This window comes from Prionailurus bengalensis, chromosome C1 (genome assembly GCF_016509475.1).
Source record: "Prionailurus bengalensis isolate Pbe53 chromosome C1, Fcat_Pben_1.1_paternal_pri, whole genome shotgun sequence".
Classification (NCBI taxonomy): Eukaryota; Metazoa; Chordata; class Mammalia; order Carnivora; family Felidae; genus Prionailurus; species Prionailurus bengalensis.
This window is the reverse complement of record NC_057345.1, coordinates 116,072,640-116,080,073: the sequence shown is the minus strand read 5'-3', so window position 1 is coordinate 116,080,073 and position 7,434 is coordinate 116,072,640.

Genomic DNA, 7,434 nt, shown 5'->3' with positions numbered 1-7,434 from the left:
TCCTGACAGTGTCTCCTTCCTTCCCTAAGTCTTTTTCTGCCATATATATGGGGGTTCTGATTGAGCTTGAGAGTATTACTTCACACGACAACCACTCAAGGCTACATAACACCTGTAGGAAAAGGAACCTCCCTCTTGCACATGTTGATCACATTTTACGGAAAACTTTTGATGCATTAGCTTGCTCAAAGCAAAACAAAACAAAATCTAGCATGCAGCATCTCAGTTAAGAGGAGAATTGCGGGGCGCGGGGCGGGGTGGGGAGGGACGTAAGTGGTGACGTTGCAGAGACTATCATGCCACCTAAGATGCTTATTTCCAACAAGTCAGGATGTGAAATAAGTCGAGCCCTCTCCACACCAACCTTGAAATCACTTCTCAGAAAGAATGTTTGCCCTTCCAGGAGAGGAATGAGTGAAAAAAACACATGTAAACACACGCACAAACACCCATGCCTAGACACACAAGTCCACGTGTGACCCGGAAACACAAAACAAAACCATGGCTCTCTGAGAATCATACCAATCTACATAAATGCAATGAGAACCAAGGAGCTAAAACCTCCTTGTTTAGCAATGACTTTTTAAACAAAACGAGAGTTTATCACCTGTGGAAAGTTACCCCATGCCAAGGTGAGAATGAACTTCGAGTGTCTTGGGTAGGTTTGGGTTTTCGGGCTGGTTGAATGGGTCTGGGAGGGGGCCAACAAGTGTGAGCTCCCGGGATTTCTCAGCAGCAAGGTGATTGCTTCGGGATGCAATCCTGGCCACTGAGGGAAGCTGGAAGCTGTTGCTCTAGTCAAATATTGTTTTTCCTTAAGTATTTTGTTTAAGTATTATTGCTTTCATGACTTGAATTTCTAAGTAGAAATATTTTGAAAACATTACATATTTTGTGAGCCACCAGATTCATTTCAATCCCAACTGCATCATTATTAGTATCATTTTTTAACTCTCCAGTGATTTCAACTGCTCACATCTTAACACTTAAGGCCCAATCCCGAATGTTTGAGGCACACAGTGTAATTTGTTCCCTGTGATACTCGAGGCGTTTGTTCTCAGTTTTTCACCCCCGAGTGCTGATTTCTTTTCACAACTGGAAGAAGCCAGAAATAAATTTCAGCCTTCTTAATGGGGGTAGGTTGGGAAAAAGGCTCAAAAACCTCACACTCATCCAAGAGCTGCAGTTTTAGTATTCAGGCACAGCTGGTAATGGAAATCTGGTGGGTCCCTAGAGAAGAATCCTGCCTAGGCTGAGATCCCAAAGGTTCTGAGTATTTGAAAGGTACTTAACATGCTCTACTGGGGTGTGGAACAGATGCCGAAAAACCACAGTATCTGGGAGGGTTGTTTCACAGAACTGGCTCTATTGTGACATCTATCCTTATTTAGGGACCCACACATATAATCCTGGTTGAGCCTGGGTTTTGCTCATGAAAAGTATACACCGGGTGTTCAAAGGTGCCCCCGTACTAGTGATGATTTATTTTACAAATACGAGTGGGGGTTGACTTTGTAATTTGTAAAATAAAATGTAAATGGAAAACCCACGGCTATTTGTTTTAAGTTACCATATGAAAGACACCTTAGATACATTGCCTTTGGTTACCACAGTGACTCATTGCCAAGCTTCCTCTCTCCTTCTGGAAGGTTCTTTTCATTCATTTAAAGGGCTATTTCTCCTGTTGTGCCACCACCGGATGTAGAACATTCTGGATTGCAGTACGCTACAGACATTTCAGTGATTTTCCTTCATTCACAAGAGATTTCAGCATCTTGCTTTTTGAATCCTTTTTTTTTTCACTTTCTTACAACTAATATCAACATCATTTTTTTTTTTTTTTTTATGACTGCAATGTACATGCCGTCTCATCCAATACTTTTCCTTTTCAGGTTTTCAACCTTCTCAAGTCCACTTTTCCACCTCTGAAATTCTGATTTCCATCATCTTGCATTTTGAATATCATATTCTATATTTAAATCTCACGAGTTTGTCTCAACTCCAACAAATTTTCAGCCACATTAGGATATCCACTGGATGAACCAACTATTTTTTTGTTCATTGCTACTGTCACTTTGTGTTATCACTACCCTTCTAACTCAACTTAGATCTATTTAATTAATTTATTTATTTTAAGTGGGCTCCACACCCAATGTGGGGCTCGAACTCATAACACTGAAATCACAAGTCACATATTCTACCGACTGAGCCAGCCAGGAGGCCCCTAACTCAACTTAGATATAATAGTCTGACACTAAAATTGTTTATTTACAGATGCTCAGCTCCCTTAAATCTTCCCCATTTGTCACACACACCTGACCAAAATCAAGCTCATTAAAAACAACACATTTAGTAACCCACTTTTACACAAATTTAGTTGAACGGAATTTTATATGTACATACACAACACGGTACATATATGGGTATATATACGCACTATATTTTATACAAATATAGTTTTGGTATACTATTGTATATGCAGTATATTATATAATGTTAGATTTCCTGACTGAAGATAGGATAAGAAATTTCAAGTGTGCCTTCAGCAATGGTGATGTCTCAGTATTTTTTTCTAGTTCTTTCCATTTGTAATAACCTAAAATGGCTATTTTATATATTTCTGTTTCTTCTCAGAATTTAAATACACCTTCTGCCTTGCATAGTCTCACTGATGCTTTATATATACTACACTGGAAAAATAGAAGCTGTCAGACATATATGTGCCTTCTTCCCTGTACCAATCATGTCAAACTCTCTACACATACACAGACACACATGTATTCTTCCTGCTGCCATATATGTACTATCTCTGTGCTTATCTCAGGGCAAAACTTCCACTTGTTTACTGTGCTCCATTGGTTCTTGACGATTCAAAAATATCCTCCTATAAATAGTCTCACACTTCCCGCATTAGTGGTGTTTTTCTCCTTCCAGTCTGTGAGGGGAAAATGCTCTGAGGAACTTTCATTTCTGGGGCTGTAGAATTTATGGTTAAAAATATCTCCTGATTAAAAAAAATATATATATCTCTGATAGGAATTGTGGGTGGATGTAGCAGGGATAATTTCATGAGGATAACTGAGTTTCATAAAATATTAAATGAAATCCCTAGGCACCAAAACTGAAGAGATACTAGAAAATTTTCCTGACACATTGGCACCACAGCTATGGCTGCATTCACGGTATTTGCTATTCGCAGTTACTTGGACACATTGAGTGTGAATGCACTCACGTGGGGGAAGGAAAACAAAAGGCCTCTCGCTCCAAAATTTTATTATCTCTTTTAAATACATACTTTGAAAGCTGTGTGTGCACTACTTTAAAATTAAAAAAATATATATATATCAAAGGTTTAAAAGTGGGAGAGGAGTAACAAACATGCAAGGAAAGAGAATAAAGTCAGAATCCTCAAAAGTTTATACCTTTCATGGAAAGTAGGGTTTAGCAGAAAAACAGTTGGATCGAACTTAATGTAATCTCAACTCAACAAGTTAATTCAAAATCGTTAAAGAAAGAGACTCTTCTAGAACTCCTGGAATAATAAGTGCAAATACTCTTCGTTCATGTGACTTCTTACTGCATTCTCATAATTTCTGCCTTTGGAAATTGAGTATATGACCCCAAATTATGACAGACAAAGGGCAAACACTCAACACGAGTCTGTAGGGAAAAAACCTCGAAGGAATATAGACATTGGATAATGTCTATAGTCAAAGTGTTTAGAAAGGTAAAAGGGAGAGTTGTAAATATGGGCTAGGAATAAGATACTAACAACACAAAACAGGCAAATATTTAAAAAAATAAATTACATGATCATAATTTTTACAATTATAATTAGAAGGGTGAAACAAGTTTAGACAAAGTAAGATTTTGTGAGAAAGAAAGTACATCTAAGGAAATTATTTAGAATGGAAACAAAGAGACAAACAGATGGAAAAAAATAAGTCTGAAAGCTACTGTAGCTAAAAATATACAGCTTATGATAAGACTAATCCAGAGAAAGAAACATTGGGAAAAAATGGTGAGAAGAATTAAAATAAAATCATGCATGGAAGTGGTCCAGTTTTATTTATTATTTTTTTTAATGTATATTTTTTGAGAAAGAGGGTGTGAGCAGGGGGAGGGGCAGAGAGAGAGGGAGGCACAGAATCCAAAGCAGGCTCCAGGCTCTGAGCTGTCAGTGCAGAGCCCGATGCGGGGCTCAAACTCATGGACTGCAAGATCATGACCTGAGCCGAAGTCGGACACTTAACCAACTGAGCCACGCAGGCACCCCAAGAAACATCCAGATTTAAAGAAGAAAAAAGGAACTCTCAGATTTAGAGATAATAAAATATTCATACAGAAAAACTAAAAAGAAACCCACACCCTAATTACCCTGTGTTGAAGGGAAAAATAAAAGACAGTATAATTTTAAATGAGCCAAAGAGAAAGCACAGTTTATCTTGTAAGGTATAGAACTTAAACTAATAGTAACTTTCTATTAGCAAAAATGGAAGCCACAAGAGAAAAAGTAATAAATACTTCGATGTACTGAGAAAAATAATTATTGAACCAAAATTAACTAGCCAACTAAGTGAACTTTCAAGAATTAAGTACATTAAACACATTTTTCTGTACACACACACACACACACACACAGGAACACACTTTAAAAAATTACCAGCAAAATATCCTTTCCAAAGGAACTTCTTATTTGACATGCTTCAGAAAGCAGGAAATCTCAGAAATAAAAGGTGTTCATTTATCGAATAAGGTTTTGCTTTCTTCTTAAATATTGACATAATCTTGCTGTGTGCATACTGCCAGTTTAGAACAGCTTCTTGCTTTATAATTACATAGGGACTCTAGAACGGGGTTACAGGTTGAAACATAGCGGAACCACAGGGGAAGTTTAATGATCTCTGGAAGTGGACACTTAATTCTCTTGTCGTTAGCAGAACTGAGACACACAGCCGGCCCTCACCAGATGAGAAGGCCACGTAATCTAGTGGCTGAATTGCTGCTTCCCAGGTACAACTTAAATATCTTGGACATGGAGGACAGATTTTGGTGGGTACCTTAGCTTGCTCCCTCATGACAGCTGAATGCGGCCATTTTCCAAGTTCTGTTTTCCTGGAGGACTGTGTTGCTCAAGGGTAATTCACATTTTATTGCCAAACGAAGGGCAGTTAACAATTTCATAGTACTGTGATCACAGTCAGATTATTTTTGGTCTGGAAAGGACCTCAGTGGCTACATACATTGTTTTCATGGATCTGTCCATCTATCTTTTTCTAAGCCCCAGCTAAGGATCAGGCATGAAGTACAGAGGGGTGACAGGAGAGCAGTGGTACCAGCCCTAAGAGGCTCAAAGCGAGAGAGCAAAATTGAGTTGGAGAATAAGCACGTAAAATAAACACATCTCATAAATCCTTACCTCTAAATCCTATTTGGGAATACATTTTATTTTTAACAGCATTACACAAGTACGTAGTTTGAAATGCACTATTAATAAAAAGCTTACGATGAGGGGCGCCTGGGTGGTGCAGTCAGTTAAGCGTCCTAGTTCAGCTCAGGTCATGATCTCCTGGTTCGTGGGTTCAAGCCCCACGTCAGGCTCTCTGCTGACAGTTCAGACAGAGCCTGGAGCCTGCTTGAGGCTCTGTGTCTCCCTCTCTCTGCCCCTCCCCCACTCATGCTCTGTCTCTCTCTCTCTCTCTGTCTCAAAAAGAAATCAACATTAAAAAAATAAAAACAAAGAACTTATGATGAAATTCATTGTGCTCATCCTCAGCCCTCCTTCCAATTCCATTCATGTGAATTTTTCTACATCCCCATCTGTATTATCTAAGACATTTTTTTGAGAGAGAGAACAAGTGGGGGAGGAGCAGAGAGAGGGAAAGAGAGAAGCTTAGGCAGACTGCACACCCAGCATGGAGCCCAACCTGGGGCTTGATCTCAGGACCCTGGGATCAAGCCCTGAGCTGAAATCAAAAGGCGACACTCAACCAATGAGCCACATAGTGGCCCCATGAAGACACTTTTTTTTTTTTTTAATTTTCTTTTTTTGAACGTTTATTTATTTTTGGGACAGAGAGAGACAGAGCATGAATGGGGGAGGGGCAGAGAGAGAGGGAGACACAGAATCTGAAGCAGGCTCCAGGCTCTGAGCCATCAGCCCAGAGCCCGACGCGGGGCTCGAACTCATGGACCGTGAGATCGTGACCTGGCTGAAGTCGGACGCTTAACCGACTGTGCCACCCAGGCGCCCCAAGACACTTTTTACTCACAGTGTTGGACTGTTAAATATTTCATTCTTTATCGATAACTAGTACAGTGTTATACTCTTTATACAATGCTTATTTTTCCTACAATCCACTAGTATTCACTTTTTCTTTTCTTTTTTTCCTGTGGAATTTGAGTCCAAATAAAGTTAAGTAATTTATCCCACTTCACACAGGTCTAAGAGCATTGACACAAAATTCTGACCCATATTTTTACGGCAAAGATTGTGGTCACGCTACTCTATAACTTGCTGAAGCTTCTGGAATTGTCAGTGCTGTAGGCAAGTTACAGGTAAGATTTTTAACTGAATTCTTCCGTAACCAGAAGCCATGTGATGGTGGCATGAGAAAACAGTGAAGGGTGAGTTCCGAGACTGGGCTTTACCCAAGAAACTCCAGCGGTGATGTTTTGTTTCTTTCTTCAGGGTTGAACAATCATGAGTATATTCAATTACTTAGTTTTTAAATAATTAATGAGTATATAAGAAAATTACAACTAGCAAAGGAAGGGATACTGCTTCTCTTTTCATGCTAGTGATGCAAAATTATGTAAAAGCTGGTTTCAATTTGACTTAAAGTCTTAGGTATATTAAAATGCAACTGCTAATGTGAAAAAAAAATTGTGAGGCTGGCCAACGCTATGGGCTAAATAGTGATAATATCAAGTATTCTTTTATTCACCATTTATTATGTGTCAGGCATTGTGATAGAGTCACATACACAGATTTAATCTTTTAATCAATTCAAGCAAATAGATACATTTAGTTCTATTAGAGATAAGGAAAATTAGATAGCACAGTTAATGAATTTTCTTTCTTTTTATTTTAAAGAGAGCAAGAGCTAGCAGGAGAGAGGGGCAGAGGGAGAGAGAGAGAATCTTTTATTTTTAAAAAAAAATTTTTTTTTTAACGTTTCTTTATTTTTGAGACAGAGACAGAGCATGAACTGGGGAGGGTCAGAGAAAAAGAGGGAGACACAGAATCTGAAACAGGCTCCAGGCTCTGAGCAGTCAGCACAGAGCCCAACGCAGGGCTCAACTCACAGACCAGGAGATCATGACCTGAGCCGAAGTCTGACGCTTAACTGACTGAGCCACCCAGGCGCCCCGAGACAGAGAGAATCTTAAGCAAGTCTCCAGGTTCAGGACGGAGCCTGATGCAGGGCTCGA